Genomic DNA, 23,008 nt, shown 5'->3' on the forward strand with positions numbered 1-23,008 from the left:
TTAGTAATTCTAATCCCACTTCTGTGACGGCTACACATCATGGGGTAACACATTTGCATAATGTGCGCCTATGTTCTATGTTGGCCGGCCACAAACAACCTGACCCTGCCCACAAACACATCATTCTACTGACGACTGTTTCTCTTATCTCGAAGAGTTCAACATGGGATTCACAAAACGCTTGCTATTGAAAGATGGATCAGTATCCTGTTAATTTTGAACAGTTGCTCCACTGAATCACAACCTGTAAGTATGATAAAAAATAGATGTTTATATTTTCTATAGAGCGTTCAAAATACAGAACTATTGAAGTAGGCATATCGTTTCCGACACCGCCGTAGACCAATCACAACAGTCTAGGCCATCTGACCAATCAGAGCAGAGCAGGCTCACGGAAAGGAGGGGTTTAGAGAGACTGAATCTTTGAACTGCTTTGAATGAATCGTTTGAGAATCGCTGGAAAATGTGGTGATATTAAATGAATTTTGAGAAAACAAAAGCGTTTTTTGACCTTGCATGCAGTTGCCTGACTGATTTATGAAAATAATAAAACAATGTTGGTAAAGTGATATCGTTTCCGTTTCCGAGGTAAATGTTATTTTACGACTGTTATGACTATTCACAAGATGTTTTATTGATGATTTTTGAAAAACTGATTGATCAATTACATGAGACATTCATTTTATTAAGTTTTTCTACACGTCTTCTGATATTCATTCAAGTTTATCTTGTGTTTTATTAATTCATTTTTAATTAATGTTTATCTTGTGCTGGAACTAGTAGAAAAGAGGAACAAGATGATTGATTGACATGCCGCTTGAACTGAGGTGAATACAGCGGTCTCACGCCACAGAAAAACACTTTTATTGTTTGTATTTTGTCATAAAATTGACAATTTAAAGGCTATGATTTGTGTTATAGGCCTATTAAAAGTAACAAAACACACTTATTGCGATAATTGGGTGGCTGGCACACTACAAATAATGAATAGACTTGAAAACATTAAATATTATTTCCAAGCATTTGTCAATAAAACAACTTGTGAATATTCATGTAATTTTTTATTTTATTTTTTATTTTTTACCTCAGAAAAGACAGAAGTAAGGAGCGCTGGAGCCCACATTAACCTATAACATTTGGGGTACAGATGTTTTTGCATATGGGCCCGGGGCTGACTTGCTACGCCACTGCTTGTATTTATGCACCTTGGTTTTCTGCCTGTGCACTAGCGTGCATAAATCTTTTTTCAACCAAGTGCGTGACATTCTTGGGATGCTCACATAACCTGCCAGTGGATTGCGGCTTCTGCAGATCCCTGCCCCTGAAATACATAGTGTCTGAAGCAACGGCCTAGTAAATTGTAAAATATTGTGCAAGTCAGTATGCTTGATGAAGATGGGTGCATGAGCGTAGTGTATGTATGAGGTTGTGTAGCACTTAAGGGGTGGAGAAATACTTGAAAGGGATCCAGATTACTCTTGTGGTTTTTGGAGCTCTGCAGCAAGTCGTGCCTGATTGGAGATATCTCTGTAAGTGAGCTAAAAGGGCAAGTGGATATAACTCAAACCACCATGGTGAGTGGGGGGAATTCAGGTCAAAATAGCTTGAATGTTCAGGTGAGTTTGTGTGTTTGGCAGTGGAATGAAGATTTCACTGTTTCAATATTGGGCTTTTCAAAGTTGTCCAGCATTCTGACAGCACATGTACGTAATTTTCTTACTCAAGCACACTGTGATTTTTCTTATTTGTCAAGTCAAATCATCACATTTATTTACAGTGCTTTATACAACACAGATTGTTTTAAAGCAGCTTCACTTTAATAAACAGAAAATAAATAATAGTGTTACTGTTGTAAAAACAATCAGTTATAATCAATTTCAGCTATAAAAGCAGCTATACAGAAATAAATAGTGTCATTATGTAGCTCAATTTAATTCAGTGTTGTTACAGTTCAGTTCAACAACTGTGTCAATGTTGCAAAGTTCATCATTTTGATTGTCATTTCAGGTGGAAAAGTATCCAAGATAAAGAAATCTGAAAATGGAAACAAATCTAACCTAAACAATTTGGTGTAACTTAAAGACCAGTTCTCACTATTAATTAATTGCTTATTAGCAAGCATATTACTAGCATACTGGCTGTGTATTAGTGCATATTAATGCCGTTTTAGATTCCCACACCTAAACTTAACAACTTACAAACTTACTTTTATAAGTTATAATTTAAAGGTTTATTGAGGCAAAAGTCATAGCCAGTTAATAGTGAGTATTGGTCCCCAAACTAAAGTGTGACCAAAAGGTTAAATAAAACTCACATGAACTAAGTTTTATTAAGATGTTTCTGCATGTTGTTCATTCACATTACTGATATTACTGATATTACACATTACTGATGTAAATAATTAAATACATGTCAATATTTTCATAAAGGCTTTATTTCTTGACGATGTCAGAATAGTCTTCTTTTATGCTCTTTAATGCGAAATGTTAAAACTAATTTTAATGCAAAACAAATATTAATACAAAATGAGTGTCACTGACCTTAAAATCACCTTTCCAGTGGTAAAATCCAACTCATCCAATCAGAATTCAGAGTTAGGTATTTCTATTTTATAAGAGAGTTTATAAAAGCAGCTGCATTGGTGTGTATAAAATGGGAGTGTGTGTATTTGCATGCATGTGTGTGTGTGTGTGTGTGTGTGTGTGCTTCTACTACCTGATATCCTGTCATTATCTCCAGAATAGTCGGTGTGTCAGAATGTCTATCATATGGGTGGATGATTGACAGGAGGTGTTCTGGAGGTAGAGGACTAACTGGCAGCAGGATCAGGTAACTGTTCATTAGAGGACATAAACACACGCAGTAAACACACGTAGGTGTCGGTTTCGTGCACGCACACACACACACACACACACACACACACACACACACACACACACAGCAAAACAATTCTAAATATTGTCATGTAGAAGAGCTTTTCATTGAGTTATTTCACTTGTGAAAAAGAAGTAAAGAAGTACACTTTAGTATACTGTATATATATTATATATATTAAATACTTATTAAGGAAAAAATATATACTTCAAAATAATATATTTTAAAAGAATTTATTTATTTGTTTGTTTGTTTGTTTGGATACAATTGCATGCTACCTGCAATTGAATAAATTAAAATATATTGGCATTTCTGTTGAAACCTGTATATCATGTATTATGTATTTAAAGCTATTCTAGATGTATACCACATTATATGTTCTTTCTGTTATCATGTCAAGTTGACCCACCCCCTGCATCTTGGGAACTGCACACTTTTACTGTCATGTGACCATGTTAGACTGTGAAAGGGAGAAACACATTGGAGGAATGAAAGGCACCACGGCCGTAGCCAGGGTTTGCAGATTAATGTGGTCTAGGTGGGAATTGTGCTATAATAACCCCATTATGCACACTAAACACTTTAAAAGAGACAGATATGTAGATCTTTGTGAAAGATGTTTTCTCTGTTTTGGAGGAATGAGCATTGTTCAATTATATCACATTGCACTATTACTTTAGGTTAGGGGTATATAATTTTATCAGGTGTTTATTATTCAATCAGAAATACATAGGCCTATTACTGTTAAAGTTTCAATTAATAACCATTGTTGTATTTTTCGGGTGTTTATTATTAAACTAAACATGGCTCTTGCCTGCCGCCATTACTGCGTGCCTGCGAGGTGTGACGGTGTGACACTTGCCGGTGCCCTCTAATGACATTTCAATGAAAGCGGATCCTGCTCATTAAAGAAAATGTCTGGTGAAAGGGAAAATTGGGTAGATGATGTCAGGCAGTGGCCAAAACTTACTGATAAAGGTAATTTATTGACAACATAATGTAATAATGTATAAATATGTAATGTATTATAATTAAGAAGTGTATTAATTGATGACAACAAAAAAATAAAACCGAACGCTGTCATTACTAGCTGTGTTGTTAATATGTTCACAAGCTTCACAAGTTTCAAATAACTATTAGGCCATCCTTAAAAATATTCTTGTTTGCCATAACTGACCGACCCTGTCAGTTTAGGACTGACCCAATTAATTATGTTTTTCCCCTTTTTGTCCGACCGACTTGCCGATTGTAATTGCGTTAAGACCCACAGATTTTTTTTTACTCTTCAAACTAATACAAATGCAATAAAATGTGAGACACGCAATTGACGCTTTTCACACGCTCTCACGCCACACATCCATTTTCTCACGCACAGAAAAATCGCGAAGCAAAGAGGACACGGACAAAGATAATCTCAGCTCTCAGATTCTGTCAATTTTATTATGAAATTCAAACAATGAATACCGTTTTGGTGCTTGTAAACGTGACGCGACAGATCCCTAGCGGCACCTGAACTGATCATCTCTAGCTAATAGTAAAGAACTCTGTGTAATCCGTATGGCCGTAAACATAAGCAGTCAATGTGCAACAAAGGTTCGTGGATTTCACAAACGGGTTTATTCCATGCCTGTAGTTTTGTGCTGTTGTTAAAACAGCCAACCACACAACACACTCTTCTCGGCATCACTGGACAGCAAACGTACTAAAAAAAAAACTAAATAAAAATAACTTTTTGTACAGCTATATTCTGCTACAGTCGCCTACGGGACTAACGCTACTTCTGCTACTTCCTTAGCAGCAAGGCACGCAGTAATGGCGGCGCTGCTTTACTTCCGTGTTTCGCCGGATTTGTCTATATAGATGATAACTTTGTCTAGTGCCCTTATGAATGCACAACTTTGTGAAAATTTAACTTTATCTTTAACTTTATTTAATTTAGCATATACGTAACATACTTGTTCTACAGATCTCTGCACTAGCGTTGATAACGTTTCTGACAGATAATATCATGAGGGTTTTTTTTTTTTTTTTTTCATTTGTGTTTGCCTTACCGAATGTGATATCCTGTCTGCAATAACATGTCTGTGGGCTCTTTTGATTACTATCAGTTTAAGCTCTGGCAGTGTTGCCAGATATTGCTATGAAAACAAACAAAAATAAATAAATAAAAATATCTTTCCACCTGTAGTCACTAATGGCCAACAAACTCTCTGTGTAGTCTGTTTTTAGGAAGGCTATAACTTTGGTGTTCAACATATTGTTTCAGAAATGCAAACAGTTAAATACTGAAATTTAAATTTCATTTGATTGGTTTTATGTTGTTAAAGTTAACTTTAAGAAAATAAATACGGCTGTGTGTAAAAGGAAATTATTAAATTAGTTCTTAAATTATTATTTACTTCACATGGGTTTGAATCAGATTCAGTGAGATGGTCATTTTACACCCAGATGGTGCATTTTACCCACTGACTCGACTCAGCACCCCAAACTGAGCCATGGGAACACTTTTTTATAAGAAGCCATATTTTTAGAACCCTTTGTCATAGATACATTCTGATTATTTAAAATTACAGGAATACTTTCATTTGGATAGGATATATACTTTCATTGTACTTCTGTGTCACTTTCCCTTATCTTGAGGACCACAATAGTAAAAAGTGGATAATCTTATCCCACTCTCCCCTATAAGTATTAGACATTCAATTTAATATTTTACAGCATAAATCTACATTATATACTAAGTAAGAAGTGGATTTCGTCAAGACAAACTTTAAGTTGGCTTGAGAAAGACTGAACAGAAAGTTTGAAAAGTTTAGAAAGTTTGAAAAGTTTAAAAAGTTTGAAAAAGTTTAGAAAGTTTTAAAAGTTTAGAAAGTTTGAAAAGTTTAAGAAGTTTAATAAAACAAGTGATTAGCATATTGCTAGCATGATAAGCGAGTTACTAGGATGTCATTAGCATGATTAGCAAAGTTACTAGCATGTTTCTAGCACGATAAGCTAGTTACTAGCATTTTGCTAGCATGATTAGCAAGTTACTAGCATGTTTCTAGCATGATTAGCAAATGACTAGCATGTCACTAGCATTTTTCTAGCATGATTAGCAAGTTACTAGCATGTCTCTAGCATGATTAGCAAGTTACTAGCATGTCGCTAGCATGATTAGCGAGTGACTAGCATGACGCTAGCAGGTTTCTAGCATGATTAGCAAGTTACTAGCATGTCGCTAGCATGATTAGCGAGTGACTAGCATGTCGCTAGCATGTTTCTAGCATGATTAGCATGTGACTAGCATGTCGCTAGCATGATTAACAAGTTACTAGCATGTTTCTAACATTATTAGCATGTTGCTAGGATAGATAGATAGATAGATAGATAGATAGATAGATAGATAGATAGAAATTGTCAGATGATAGATAGATAGATAGATAGATAGATAGATAGATAGAAATAGTCAGACGATAGATAGATAGATAGATAGATAGATAGATAGAAATAGTCAGACGATAGATAGATAGATAGATAGATAGATAGATAGATAGATAGATAGATAGATGATAGATAGATAGATAGATAGATAGAATAGATAAGATGATAGATAGCAGTCAGATGATAGATAGATAGATAGATAGATAGATAGATAGATAGATAGATAGATAGATAGATAGAAATAGTCAGATGATAGATAGATAGAAACAGTCAGATGATAGATAGATAGATAGATAGATAGATAGATAGATAGATAGATAGATAGATAGATAGATAGAAACAGTCAGATGATAGATAGATAGATAGATAGATAGATAGATAGATAGATAGATAGATATAAGTCAGATGATAGATGATTAGCGAGTGACTAGCATGTCGCTAGCATGTTTCTAGCATGATTAGCATGTGACTAGCATGTCGCTAGCATGATTAACAAGTTACTAGCATGTTTCTAACATTATTAGCATGTTGCTAGGATAGATAGATAGATAGATAGATAGATAGATAGATAGATAGATAGATAGATATATAGATAGATAGAAATAGTCAGATGATAGATAGATAGATAGATAGATAGATAGATAGATAGATAGATAGGATAGATAGATAGATAGAAATAGTCAGACGATAGATAGATAGATAGATAGAAATAGTCAGACGATAGATAGATAGATAGATAGATAGATAGATAGATAGATAGATAGAAACAGTCAGATGATAGATAGCAGTCAGATGATAGATAGATAGATAGATAGATAGATAGATAGATAGATTGATAGATAGAAATAGTCAGATGATAGATAGATAGATAGAAACAGTCAGATGATAGATAGATAGATAGATAGATAGATAGATAGATAGATAGATAGATAGATAGAAACAGTCAGATGATAGATAGATAGATAGATAGATAGATAGATAGATAGATAGATAGATAGAAACAGTCAGATAATAGATAGATAGATAGATAGAAACAGTCAGATGATAGATAGATAGATAGATAGATAGATAGATAGATAGATAGATAGATAGATAGATAGATAGATAGATAGATAGAAACAGTCAGATGATAGATAGATAGATAGATAGATAGATAGATAGATAGATAGATAGATAGATAGATAGATAGATATAGATAGATGAGTCTGAATGAGTTTGAAAGGGTTAGTAATAGTACATAGAAGGCATGTCTGATTGAGTGTAATGGGCTTCAGTGTGTTTAGATTTGAATTTTTGACAGTTGGAGTTTACGGAATGTTCAGATGAGCAGAGGCTTTTCAATGTAAGTCTATGGGATTTTTATGATTTTTAATCTTCATTTTTATGAAAACCGTAAGTCCAATCAGTCTAAAAAGATATAGCAACTCGAGTCAGATCAGTCTGAAGAGCTGGGCTGAGTTTGGAGTCTGTAGAGTTAAAGCTCTAGGAGGAGTAGCAGTCAGAAATTTAGTCTCAGAAGAATAATAATAACTAGATAAAAAAGTTCGTCAAGACAAACTTTAAGTTGGCTTGAGAAAGCTTGAACAGAAAGTTTGAAAAGTTTAGAAAGTTTGAAAAGTTTAAGAAGTTTAATAAAGCAAGTGTCTAACATTTCATTAGCATGATTAACAAAGTTACTAGCATGTTTCTAGCATTATAAGCTAGTTACTAGCATGTTGCTAGCATAATTAGCAAGTTACTAGCATGTGACTAGCATGTTTTTAGCATGATTAGCGGGTGACTAGCATGTCGCTAGCATGTTTTTAGCATGATTAGCAAGTGACTAGCATGATTAGCAAGTGACAAGCATGTCACTAGCATGTTTTTTTAGGATAATTTGTGAGTGACTAGCATGTCGCTAGCATGTTTCTAGCATGATTAGCAAGTGACTAGCATTTCACTAGCATGATTAGCAAGTTACTAGCATGTCGTTAGCATGTTTCTAGCATGATTAGCAAGTTGCTAGCATGTTTTTAACATGATTAGCAAGTGACTAGCATGTCGCTAGCATGATTAGCAAGTTACTAGCATGTCGTTAGCATGTTTCTAGCATGATTAGCAAGTGACTAGCATGTTGCTAGCATAATTAGCAAGTTACTAGCATGTCGTTAGCATGTTTTAGCATGATTAGCAAGTGAATAGCATGATTAGCAAGTTACTAGCATGTCGCTAGCATGTTTCTAGCATGATTAGCAAGTGACTAGCATGTCACTAGCATGTTTTTAGCATGATTGGCAAGTTACTAGCATGTCGCTAGCATGTTTTTAGCATGATTAGCAAGTGACTAGCATGATTAGCAAGTTACTAGCATGTCGCTAGCATGTTTTTAGCATGATTAGCAAGTGACTAGCATGTCGCTAGCATGTTTTTAGCATGATTAGCAAGTGACTAGCATGATTAGCAAGTTACTAGCATGTCACTAGCATGTTCCTAGCATGATTAGCAAGTAACTAGCATTATTAGCAAGTTACTAGCATGTCACTAGCATGTTTCTAGCATGATTAGCAAGTGACTAGCATGTCACTAGCATGTTTTTAGCATGATTAGCGAGTGACTAGCATGTCGCTAGCATGTTTTTAGCATGATTAGCAAGTTACTAGCATGTCGCTAGCATGTTTCTAGCATGTTCCTAGCATGATTAGCAAGTGACTAGCATGTCGCTAGCATGATTAAGATAGATAGATAAATAGAAATAGTCAAATAGATAGATAGATAGATAGATAGATAGATAGATAGATAGAAATAGTCAGATGGTAGATAGATAGATAGATAGATAGATAGATAGATAGATAGATAGATAGATAGAAACAGTCAGATGATAGATAGATAGATAGATAGATAGATATATAGATAGATAGATAGATAGATAGATAGAAGCAGTCAGATGAAAGATAGATAGATAGATAGATAGATAGATAGATAGATAGATAGATAGATAGATAGATAGATAGATAGATAGATAGAAACAGTCAGATGATAGATAGATAGATAGATAGATAGATAGATAGATAGATAGATAGATAGAATAGATAGACGATAGATAGATAGATAGATAGATAGATAGATAGATAGATAGATAGATAGATAGATAGATAGATAGATAGAAGCAGTCAGATGATAGATAGATAGATAGATAGATAGATAGATAGATAGATAGATAGATAGAAACAGTCAGATGATAGATAGATAGATAGATAGATAGATATAGATAGATAAATAGATAGATAGATAGATAGATAGATAGATAGAAACAGTCAGATGATAGATAGATAGATAGATAGATAGATAGATAGATAGATAGATAGATGCGTCTGAATAAGTTTGAAAGGGTTAGTAATAGTACAAAGAAGGCATGTCTGATTGAGTGTAATGGGCTTCAGTGTGTTTAGATTTGAATTTTTGACAGTTGGAGTTTACGGAATGTTCAGATGAGCAGAGGCTTTTCAATGTAAGTCTATGGGATTTTTATGATTTTTAATCTTCATTTTTATGAAAACTGTAAGTCCAATCAGTCTAAAAAGATATAGCAACTCGAGTCAGATCAGTCTGAAGAGCTGGGCTGAGTTTGGAGTCTGTAGAGTTAAAGCTCTAGGAGGAGTAGCAGTCAGAAATTTAGTCTCAGAAGAATAATAATAATAATAATAATAAGTTTAAATAGTAGATCAGTAAGTTGGCTTTCTCAAGCCAACTTAACTAGATAAAAAAGTTCGTCAAGACAAACTTTAAGTTGGCTTGAGAAAGACTGAACAGAAAGTTTGAAAAGTTTAGAAAGTTTGAAAAGTTTAAAAAGTTTGAAAAAGTTTAGAAAGTTTGAAAAGTTTAGAAAGTTTGAAAAGTTTAAGAAGTTTAATCAAACAAGTGATTAGCATATTGCTAGCATGATAAGCTAGTTACTAGGATGTCATTAGCATGATTAGCAAAGTTACTAGCATGTTTCTAGCACGATAAGCTAGTTACTAGCATTTTGCTAGCATGATTAGCAAGTTTCTAGCATGATTAGCAAATGACTAGCATGTCACTAGAATGTTTCTAGCATGATTAACAAGTGCCTAGCATGTCTCTAGCATGATAAGCAAGTTACTAGCATGTCGCTAGCATGATTAGCGAGTGACTAGCATGTCGCTAGCATGTTTGTAGCATGATTAGCAAGTGACTAGCATGTCGCTAGCATGTTTTTAGCATGATTAGCAAGTGACTAGCATGTCGCTAGCATGTTTCTAGCATGATTAGCAAGTGACTAGCATGTCGCTAGCATGTTTTTAGCATGATTAGCGAGTGACTAGCATGTCACTAGCATGTTTTTAGCATGATTAGCGAGTGACTAGCATGTCGCTAGCATGTTTCTAGCATGATTAGCAAGTGACTAGCATGTCGCTAGCATGTTTTTAGCATGATTAGCAAGTGACTAGCATGTCACTAGCATGTTTTTAGCATGATTAGCGAGTGACTAGCATGTCGCTAACATGTTTCTAGCATGATTAGCAAGTGACTAGCATGTTGCTAACATGATTAGCAAGTTACTAGCATGTCACTAGCATGATTAGCAAGTTACTAGCATGTCGCTAGCATGTTTATAGCATGATTAGCAAGTGACTAGCATGTCACTAGCATGTTTTTTAGCATGATTAGCGAGTGACTAGCACGTCGCTAGCATGTTTCTAGCATGATTAGCAAGTGACTAGCATGTCGCTAGCATGTTTCTAGCATGATTAGCAAGTGACTAGCATGTCACTACCATGTTTTTATCATGATTAGCGAGTGACTAGCATGTCGCTAGCATGTTTCTAGCATGATTAGCAAGTGACTAGGATGTCGCTAGCATGTTTTTAGCATGATTAGCAAGTGACTAGCATGTTTTTATCATGATTAGCGATTGACTAGCATGTCGCTAGCATGTTCCTAGCATGATTAGCAAGTGACTAGCATGTCACTAGCATGATTAGCAAGTTACTAGCATGTCGCTAGCATGTTTCTAGCATGATTAGCATGTGACTAGCATGTTTCTAACATTATTAGCATGTTGCTAGGATAGATAGATAGATAGATAGATAGATAGATAGATAGATATAGTCAGATGATAGATAGATATAGTCAGATGATAGATAGATAGATAGATAGATAGATAGATAGATAGATAGATAGATAGAGAGATAGATAGGTTGGTTGGTTGGTTGGATAGGTCTGATTGAGTCCAATGAGCTTCAGTGTGTTTAGATTTGAATTTTTGACAGTTGGAGTTTACGGAATGTTCAGGTGAGCAGAGGCTTTTCAATGCAAGTCTATGGGAGTTTTATGATTTTTAATCTTCATTTTTATGAAAACCGTAAGTCCAATCAGTCTAAAAAGATATAGCAACTCGAGTCAGATCAGTCTGAAGATCTGGGCTGAGTTTGGAGTCTGTAGAGTTAAAGCTCTAGGAGGAGTAGCAGTCAGAAATTTAGTCTCAGAAGAATAATAATAACTAGATAAAAAAGTTCGTCAAGACAAACTTTAAGTTGGCTTGAGAAAGCCTGAAGCAAAAAGTTTGAAAAGTTTGGAAAGTTTAAAAAGTTTGAAAACTTTTTAAAAACTTTGAAAAGTTTGAAAAGTTTAAGAAGGTTAATAAAGCAAGTGACTAGCATGTCATTAACATGATTAGCAAAGTTAATAGCATGTTTCTAGCATGATAAGCTAGTTACTAGCATGTTGCTAGCATAATTAGCAAGTTACTAGCATGTCGCTAGCATGTTTCTAGCATGATTAGCAAGGGACTAGCATGTCACTAGCATGTTTTTTAGCATGATTAGTGAGTGACTAGCATGTCGCTAGCATGTTTCTAGCATGATTAGCAAATGACTAGCATGTCGCTAGCATGATTTTAGCATGATTATCAAGTGACTAGCATGTCACTAGCATGTTTTTAGCACGATTAGTGAGTGACTAGCATGTCGCTAGCATGTTTCTAGAATGATTAGAAAGTGACTAGCATGTCAATAGCATGATAAGCAAGTTACTAGCATGTCGCTAGCATATTTCTAGCATGATTAGCAAGTGACTAGCATGTTGGTAGCATGATAAGCAAGTTACTAGCATGTCGCTAGCATATTTCTAGCATGATTAGCAAGTGACTAGCATGTTGGTAGCATGATTAGCAAGTTACTAGCATGTCGTTAGCAGGTTTCTAGCTTGATTAGCGAGTGACTAGCAAGTCGCTAGCATGTTTTTAGTATGATTAGCATGTCGCTAGCATGTTTTTAGCATTATTAGTGAGTGACTAGCATGTCGCTAGCATGATTAGCAAGTTACTAGCATGTCGCTAGCATGTTTCTAGCACGATTAGCATGTCGCTAGCATGTTTTTAGCATGATTAGCGAGTGACTAGCATGTCGCTAGCATGTTTCTAGCATGATTAGCGAGTGACTAGCATGTCACTAGCATGTTTTTAGCATGATTAGCGAGTGACTAGCATGTCGCTAGCATGTTTCTAGCACGATTAGCATGTCGCTAGCATGTTTCTAGCATGATTAGCGAGTGACTAGCATGTCACTAGCATGTTTCTAGCATGATTAGCGAGTGACTAGCATGTCGCTAGCATGTTTTTAGCATGATTTGCAAGTGACTAGCATGTCACTAGCACGATTAGCGAGTTACTAGCATGTCGCTAGCATGTTTCTAGCATGATTAGCGAGTGACTAGCATGCCACTAGCATGTTTTTAGCATGATTAGTGAGTGACAAGCATGTCGTTAGCATGTTTCTAGCATGATTAGGAAGTTACTAGCAATGATTAGCGAGTGACTAGCATGTCGCTAGCATGTTTCTAGCATGATTAGCAAGTGACTAGCATGTCGCTAGCATGTTTTTAGCATGATTAGCAAGTGACTAGCATGTCACTAGCATGTTCTTTAGCATGATTATCAAGTGACTAGCATGTCGCTAGCATGTTTCTAGCATGATTAGCAAAGTGACTAGCATGTCACTAGCACGATTAGCGAGTTACTAGCATGTCGCTAGCATGTTTCTAGCATGATTAGCGAGTGACTAGCATGTTACTAGCATGATTAGCAAGTGACTAGCATGTCACTAGCATGTTTTTAGCATGATTAGCATGTCGCTAGCATGTTTTTAGCATGATTAGTGAGTGACTAGCATGTCGCTAGCATGATTAGCAAATTACTAGCATGTCACTAGCATGTTTCTAGCATGTGACTAGCATGTTTTATAACATTATTAGCATGTTGCTAGGATAGATAGATAGATAGATAGATAGATAGATAGATAGATAGATAGATAGATTAGAAATATTACATAGATGAGTTTGAATGAGTTTAAATGGATTAGAAATAGTACATAGAAGCGAAGCTTGATTGAGTCTAATGGGCTTCAGTTTGTTTAGATTTGAATTTTGACAGTTGGAGCTTGGCTTATCTGAACATTCCGTCAATGAAAGTCTATGGGATTTTTATGTTTTTTAATCTTCATTTTTATGAAAACCGTAAGTCCAATCAGTTAGAAAAGATATAGCACACTAAGTCAGATCAGTCTGAAGAGCTGGGCTGAGTTTGGAGTCTGTAGAGTTAAAGCTCTAGGAGGAGTTAGAGTCAGAAATTTTAGTCTCAGAAAAAGAAGAAGAATAATATTAAGTTTAAATACAATTTCAGTAAGTTGGCTTTCTCAAGCCAACTTAATAATCACTATAAGTTTAAGTACAATTTCAGTAAGTTGGCTCTCTCAAGCCAACTTAATAAGTTTAAATAGTAGATCAGTAAGTTGGCTTTCTCAAGCCAACTTTATAAAGTATTAATTTAGTGATTTTGTGCTTTTTTTTTATATTTTTATATGTTTATTGTTATAATGTTTTTATTGTAAAAAAATGATGTGTTATAGATTACTAGTATCAAGACAAGTGATTATAATAAGAAATATACTTAATTACAAGAATTAAAGTGTGACAGACTGCTAAATATTCTATATGATGATTTACCTGCTGACTTGCTGGAGCTTTGTGTTCATGTTTGCAATAATGAACTGTCTTTAGCAACCTCCCTTCGCTCTTTCTCTCTCTGTGTCTTCTTTTTGTGAAGGCATTTTTTTTTTTTTTTTTTGTCTACAAGTGTGCCAACAACAGCAAATTTGGTATTATCTATATTAGATCTGATCAGGTACAATAATTTGATTAGACATTCTAATTCTAAAAACTTGGATATTTTGTACAACACTTACAGTATAGAAGGCCGAGTCTTTACTGACAAAAACAAAAACAAATAAACTACCAACTAATTACTAATTTAGCGGATCAACCACTGTCTAATGTGGATCGTAATGCATCTACCTGGTATTGCATCGGGGACTGTGGTCTCCTTTGGGAAACTGCACTCTCCAGTTGGGGGTGATGATGTTGTGTGGTGGTGTGGAGTGGGGGGGATTGGTGGAGTGGGTTGGTGTTTAGCGGAGCGGTTTATTGGAGCTTTGAGCTTAGGTGATGGGGGATTGGTAAGGGGGCACCTCAGCCGATGAGGGCAAAGGTGCAGTGGCTCTAGCCACCGGGCCCACCCCGCTGTGCACAGCCCTGGTCCTGATCATGATTAACACACCCTTGTTGGAGCTGGAAGTCAATATTTGACTCAACATTTGCCCTTACTGTTTAACAGTCCTTTTATTTAATTACCTAACCTGCATCGCTCCCAACATAATCATATTATTGAAGATGGAAGTGCTTTAGAGAAACAGAACCATCCTGACCAGGACACTGAAAGAAATGGAAGTCAACCTAACATGATTATGTTATCGTGTGTGTGATGGACACATTTATGTACATTTAAGATGAAAAGTTATGCAAAAGCTGTCAAATGGTTTCTCAGTTCCCATGCTTACTAAAATGCCTTTATAAACCCACATGGTGCGCACTATACACACATTTACAAAAACGTCAACAAACTTAATTCCACTGTTTTTAGTGGCTGGGTCTGGTGCAGGTTTAAAGTTAGCAGTAGACTAATAAGCCTCTATTGCTGGTACTGAGTGAAGTCGGTCAGGAGTCCTGCCCCGTCCTCCCTCTCTCCAGTTCTGGCCCAATGTAAACACAGCCTTCTAGAACATTTGTTTTTGTAAAATTAGACATCCAACCACATCCTTCATGATTTAATCTCAGGCTCGCCCCTGGGTGGCTGGACAAACAAACTCAGCGGCTTCATTAAAGACAGACCTCTCTCTTTCTCTCTTTCTCCATAGCTCTCTCTTTCTCTCACTCTGTCTGTGTTTCTCTTTCTCCCAAATGACAGATATTTTAGCACCATCTTGTCACAGAATTCTTAGCAGGTTAAGCTATTCGTGCTTCAGTCTAAGTTAGTAATCATATGCACTTGGTTATGTGCTTGAAGTATGCTGAGTTTCCTATTCTTTTCTACAATATTCATGTCCAGGGTTGTCACTAAAATTCACATTTAGGGGCTGTTAGGAGTGTTTACATAATTTTCTATGTAAACATATGCCAAACGGATGTGTTTGATCGTTGCACTTATGTCTCATGTATTTTGCAGCTTCACGCTCATGACACAGTGTAAATGAAATGGTGTATATAAAGTTCTAATATTTAGTTCATTAAAAATGAATGTTTGTAGACACTTAATATATGTGTTTGATCATTATTATATGTATGTATGTATATAGCATTATCATTATCATTATTATTTTCATTATTATTATTACATTTAAATGCAAAAACATGTTCTGTGTGAATGGCCCCTTTGGTGAGACCTTTTCATTGGGACCAACAAGTAGTTATAATGGACCTGGGTCAATGATGTGCCCTCTGATGACAACCTTGACATTGACATTAAAACAGTACCATGGTAATACCATTATTCTACTTCTCCTTATTCTATGAACTACAAAGGAGGTTTATCAAACCTTTTAATACCAAGTGCTGCAAAATATGATTGTCTCCTTCCTAAAATACAATGTTGATGTAATAACTATAATAACTTCAATGTAATAACTACATTTTATATTTATATTAACTCTGGAAAACACATACTGTGAAAATGTAACAAGAACTTACTTAATATGATGTCTACTCTGTCCATAGTTACTTTATTTGTGTTGAAAAGTGTTTATGGACTGTATGTTCTTGTTATATAACTCTTTCACCACAATTACTTCTCATCCCAAGTCCATCTCTTTCTCGCCCTCTTTCTATCTCTTTTACTTATGGGTCATCATTCATGAGACACCACATTTCTGACCATTGCCCATGGCCTCTAACAACACCACCAGGCACACACACACACACACACACACACACACACACACACACACACACACACACACACACACACACACACACACACACACACACACACACACACACCCTTACCCTAAACCTTACAGAAAACGTTCTGCTATTTCAGATTTGCCAAACACTTAATTATGTATGATTTATAAGCTTTTATCATCATGGGGAAATAAAAAAAAATGTCCCCACAAGGTCAAAATGTACTGGCATTGCTGTACTTGTAGGGACATTTAGTCCCCATAACAAAGTGAATATTAGGTACACAGACACACACAGTCTATAAACTCCTATAAAGGCACAGTTTACACAGGTACATTGTGACTCACCCACACATCCTGTGTCTATACCAGGCTTATAGTATCAGTTTTGAGAGAGGAAATTACAAAGGAGAAGGCCTAGATTTTCTGTCCTGAAAATCCATCACCGGTAGTTGCAGCAAAGTCGGCAACAGCAAAGTTTTCACCCTTTATGTGCTGAGATCCCAGGAAACCATCTTCATTTGGTTAGAAGACATGAGCATGTTTGGCATGTAAAGAATTTTACGAAAGTTCAGGCTGTTAATTCTCAAGACATTCTCCTTGAGTTGGTGCATGGCCCCTAAAAATTCATTTGTTTTATTATTTCACAAGTACATAACAGTAAAAGACATCTAATATAAAGTGGAGCTGGATAGTAAATCAATTTACAATAGTCCAAGTCTTCTAAAACCATATTATACGTTACCTAACTGTGAAGAACAGAACTTAAATTTTTCATGAAACAAGTAGCAATGCTTTATTTATGAATGAATCATTCTTTTGAATCTGATATTTTTTGTATGAATCATTTGGTCTGGATCACGAAACCGATTAATTCCCAAATTGGTCTGATTCAGTTCATAAATTTAACTCAAACATCTATTTGTCAATTTAGTTTCCTTTTTTATTCCACAGAAGAAAGTAAGTCATAAAGGTTTGAAAAGACATGAGAACGAGTAATTGATAACAATTAAAATCCAGGCTCAACCACTTTAACCAGCAAACCTCCCTTGGTCAACCAGATCAGAAAGATTATCTTGGCCCACCAAGACTTTCACCAGATCAGTACCAGCATGAAACAGCTCAGACCGCCATGGCCAACAGAAATGGAAAATATTGGGCACTCAGAGAAAGCCCACTGCAAATCCAGCTAAACATTTTTCTCAGAGGGTGTAAAGCTAACCAAATACAGTGTTAGCACTTGCTAGCTCACTTAGATGTATTTATGGTGAACAAGTAAAGACTGCTAGACAGAAGTTGTTTTTCTGAGATTGCCAGAACTCACTCAAGGTATCCCGTCTCTGATGTAAAAAAAGGAACAGCAGCGCCTTGCTTGACTGCTTGGTCTAGTCTAGTGGAAAAGACGGGTTAGTTTTGGCACAGCACAGAATCACTCAGCTTGTGTTGCCCACTGTGTGAAGTTGAGACCTCTTGGCCTGTGGTGAAATTACTTGTGTGTGTGCACGGGAAGACGTCTCTGACTGGTGCATAGTGAATCTTGTTTTGACAGTGATTTCCTTGGCAGAGCAGTGGCGCTGGTTTGGGTGAGCTGGCATGGGTTGTTCTGTCTTTTGGGAACAAGAAGCGACTGAAAAGAGGAAGTGGCTGTATGGGGGGATGGGGTAACTAAGGACTGAAAAGAGGAAGTGGCTGTATGTGTGGATGTTGTGAATTATTAGGTTGCTTAAAGAGTTGCAATCGTGAATTTTAGTGAAGCTGGTCTCACAGTATCGCCATGTTGACAAACTGACAGCTACACCACTGAAAATGGACATTTTACCCTTTTTTGCCGGCAACAAAATTTCACCAAAGTTTTCACTAATGTGACCATGCTTTTAAGCCTGTTTTAAAGTGGATGTGAAAGTAGCATGCCCAATACATTAATTTGTAAAAATAACTTTTCTCCTCTTTCTCCTCTAAAATGTACAAAATTTAGTAAGCAGCCATTTAGCTTTTATGCAAAGCAACTTATTGTAGTGGTTCCCAGACTTTTTTCTGCCAGGCCCCCCTTTTGTAGAGGAAACATATTTACAAGGACCCCACCTTCATTCACCCACCTAAAGACACTCTATGTTCTTACTTGCAAAATCGTATTTATTTGTAACATTGTAATTAATACAGCACTACAACTAATCAACTTCAATGGGCTTCTCTTTGTGTGATGTGAAGTCTCTGCATAACTTGTTTGGCTTCATACTGTCAGAAGAACAAGCTGCTGACAGTACACTACCCCTTAGTCTTGCACACCACCTCTTTGTATAACCCCCAGGGCTAGCGCCCCTAGTTTGGGAACCATTGACTTATAGTACACTTGTTAGAGGGACAGTCCCTTTGGAGTCTTGTTTAAAGACTCAATGATTACATTTTACAATTTGTGCCAATATTCTCATCATTACAGCGACCCATTAAGCCACACCATCCTTACCATCCCACCACTTAGAATCGATATTTAGAGGAATTCAGTATGCAGCATACAATTTGAACAAGGCTGCTGAAACAGGTTTTTTAAAGCTCCCTCATCTTACACAAACACATAACCACATGCCACAGGCCACAACTCAGCTCTCATTGTATGTACATACCATAACATGCAATTATAGAACATGCAGTTAGACTCAACTGTAATAACCCTAGAGATTCAGTTGTACTTCACACGCAGACGTTATTCAACAGGGATGTGAGCAAACATGACTATACCTGCTTCATTGAATGCCTGTTGGTCCATTTTGCAGTTTCGCTTTCCACATTTCAAATCTCCCATACATTCCACCATGTTTACATTTTGTATTTTATAAGTTTTTTTTTTTTTTTTTTTAGTTTTTTTTTTTTACGTGCATTGTCCATATTAAACAAGCCAAATTTCCATGCACTAGTTTATGCATGCAGTGACTAATTCATCACACATGTAGACAGGCTTGGGACCTTATCCATTAAACTTTTTTGTGGTCTCAGTCTGTGTAGTCCTCAGGAGGGGACAACCAGGAATGTAGGTTTTCTGTGCTATAGGCCAGTGGTTCCCATCCACATTCCTGGAGCCCAAAATTAATTAGGAAAATAGGGGAGTGTTTGTTTTCTGTGTTATTGGAGAGTGAAATTAGGAACAAAAAATCAGTTTTACTGCCTTTAGTGTTCATTTCAACTGGAAACTGCATTGATGTATAGGTAAGTTTTTTTGAGTTTTGCAGAAACGTTGCCATAAGCATGTATTTCCAATTAGCTTATGTTGCGACTATATTATAAACAATAATAATTTTAAACTAGATTTGACATTTGTAGCTCAACATGTCACCAGCAATGCAAAAGTCACGATTCCTTGGACACAAAAACTGATAAAATGTATCAGCCTACCTTAAATGCACTGTAAGTTGATTTGGATAAAATCCTCTGTCAAATGCATATTCTAAATGTAATGTAATATATTTAGACAAATAGAAGCTCAAAACATACTTATATCCCATTTGTTAGTGTGTATTATGAACAAAAACAGAGTGTGGTGTGGCAGCAAAATATAGGATCTGTCAACACAGTGGCTTCGGAACACAGTATAACTGTGAAGACGAACAAAAAGTCCCAACTTTATAGCTGTTGACTGATGGAATACAGAAAAAATAAGAAGAAGATAGAGACTCCACATACTATGTCCTCCAAACTGAAGACAACAAATTGTCAGAGCAAGCTGTTTAAAAAAAATTTAATATTTCCCTGTGCACAACCTTACCATTTTCGTCATGTTGGATGTCAAATCCAAACATTAGTACATCAGCACTGCTGCACTGACCACCATCACAACCACTGCTAACATATCCTGGGCTTTAGAACAAGCCATGACAAATTCACTAAAGGGAATGAAACTCTCTTAAAAGAAAAATAATTTCTTTCTCAGGGCAGCGTCTCTGATGCTGATGAACTTGGGAGCTGGAGAAGTACAGAGGGGACAATAAAATGCTTCAGAGCATGAAATGGGTCTCAGCACCAGCGGCAGGGTTCTCTCTGCACCTCCTAACAATGTTCTGAACCCCATCATGTGACCCGGACACAGTGCTGAGCACCGCCTGGCTTGCCCGTTCAAACAACAGCTTAAACTGCTTGCAGATGTTGATCAGCGAATAAATTCTTTGCAAAGTCTGTGAGTATGGAGTGGAGGAACGTTGGAGACTAAAGTGAAGGGGGACTGTTTTGTTTCTTGCACTAGTTTTTAAGTAGCACAGTATATTGCATGGAATGATGTATCACACATGAATTGTACCATGAAGCTTCACATCACATGTTGTGTTTTTCATCGGTTTAATTTCTCTTTCTTGTTTTTCTTCACTGCTCGGCTATATATTATAGCACCCTTGACCTTTCCTCTTCCCAAGGAAGACAAGGAAATAAAACAACTATCTCTCAGGGCTCTTAAGCCTGGATATAACATGATCACATCTCCATAGATGAAACTAATAAAACAAGTTTTGTTTTCCACTGGGCGCCCTGGCCAAGAACATTGACTTAGTTTAGAATGAATCACACAAGTGTTTTATATCAGCTGTAACAGATTAAAGACATCCAGCTCTGTCGTGTGCTATAATTTAATTAACAGATGCTTTATAGATCTCACATTGAATTTCACCTTTGGGTACAGTATATAAGCAGTGCTTCAATAACCACTCAAGTGGGTTGGTACTTTAATATGTTAAAAATGACCCTTAAACCAGTTTATGCTAGGTGGGCGAAATGCCTGTGTTTCCTCACAGTGCAGCCACCATTTTTCACAAGGACGCACACATACTCGCAAATTATGTAAAGCCTGTCTGAGGAGAGAAAACCCTTGATGACATTAAACGTCAGCGGCGGGTAACATTCAGAGTAAACAAGACCCGAGCTGTGCAAGTTCCCCCTCGCACTGCACGTATCAACAGAGACCGAGAGCTAGCCAAACATACACACTGCACTTATTCACATACTCTGGTTCAGCCATTGTTTATTAAAGGTCAGGGGTCACATAGAGCAAGAGTGATAGAGAGAAAAAGAGAGATAAAAAAACATGCTTAAAGAAGATAAAATGGTGAAATTGGGAGAGCCTATGTTTTACTCGCTGCAGAAAAGAAGTATTACTTTAATCAAAAGTTACTTTCCAAAAATTGGGGTCAGCAATATTTTTAAACCAATTTGGTCACAAGGGGAACTTGCCTACTACAGGCTATTCAGCACAAAAATTATGAAACAACAAGAATATAAAAGGTAACATACAAAATATCAAACCACTGTTTTAGCCAAAACTGAATAAACTGTATAAGCACATAACATTTAAAATATAACCATTCAAATAAAATGTCTATTTTTGTGCGTTTACCCAAAAGCTGTATATATATATATATATATATATATATATATATATATATATATATATATATATGATGTTGGATTGATTTTCAGTTTGTATGACAGAAATCACAGAAAAAAAAAAAAAAAAATAGGCCTTGTGATCTTGTATGCCAATTTGCATGTTCTCCACTATAGCTCATGCTCCCTTATGTAGCTAGTATTCCAGATACTCTGCCTTTTACAATAGCTGAAGAGAAATAAAATCTTCTGACCTGATGATATAGCTAGATCAACTAAATTAAAGTTTCCAGGCTGTTTCACATCACCTGTAGACTGTTTCTTGCGGATAAACACTGGAACTGTCCCCCAGTCAGATGACAAGGTGCTCTTCCTTCCCAGTATGCATTCTGATTGTTAGTATCTCACTGAAATAAGGTTCTGCTGAGCTCAAAAGTCATACGCAAACAATGGGAAGTTTTTTTTTTTTTTTTTTTTACAATCAGCAGGACACATTAGGTTTTAATGAATTGCTCAACTATTTATAAAAATTGTCAGACAAGATATCAGTACGTAGCTCGGCTGTTCTCTCCATTAACATCTGTCAGAAAAAATAGAAAAATAAACAAATCCAAACAACCAATATTTACAGACTTGAGCTTAGGTTTGGACTGGAAGGCTTATTTTTGTTTTGAAAGAACACATCTGTTCCCCTCCTGCATAGTCTTGCACAACCTTCTCAAAAATGTCTCTCCTTCTGTCAGTCGGCCTTGCACAGGCCTCAAATGTAGACCCTAGCCCGAGACTAGAAAAATCTTTAGTCGGGGGCAGCCTAATTTTAATCCAGTGCTCCTTTCTTCTATAACTCTACCAGCTGTGCTGCAGGCACGCTCACTGGGGACGCTAAACACAATACGAGCCAGTCTTGAGAGTTTCTTTTCCATCACCTTAATTGATGAATGTCTAAAATATAAAAAGAAGGAGAAGCCTAAAACATGCCCAATGACCGGCCTGCATATGACGTGAATATTGGCCCTAAGCCCAGCCCTAGGGATGTATAAATAAGACATGCCCAATTG

At 36.3% G+C, this 23,008-nt stretch overlaps 1 long non-coding RNA gene across 2 annotated transcripts; it reads left to right on the forward strand.

Moving 5' to 3' along the window:
• The first annotated feature begins 1,283 nt into the window (after window positions 1–1,283).
• LOC109098170 lies at window positions 1,284–21,899 on the forward strand. 2 transcript variants are annotated; one of them, XR_006161467.1, is made up of 3 exons: window positions 1,284–1,574; window positions 2,740–2,829; window positions 20,512–21,899. It is a non-coding gene; the product is annotated as an uncharacterized LOC109098170 (long non-coding RNA). The 2 variants fall into 2 exon arrangements; XR_002019264.2 differs by lacking the exon at window positions 20,512–21,899 and adding an exon at window positions 3,275–3,546.
• Window positions 21,900–23,008: the final 1,109 nt, after the last annotated feature.

Source organism: Cyprinus carpio, chromosome A13 (assembly GCF_018340385.1).
Source record: "Cyprinus carpio isolate SPL01 chromosome A13, ASM1834038v1, whole genome shotgun sequence".
Taxonomy (NCBI): Eukaryota; Metazoa; Chordata; class Actinopteri; order Cypriniformes; family Cyprinidae; genus Cyprinus; species Cyprinus carpio.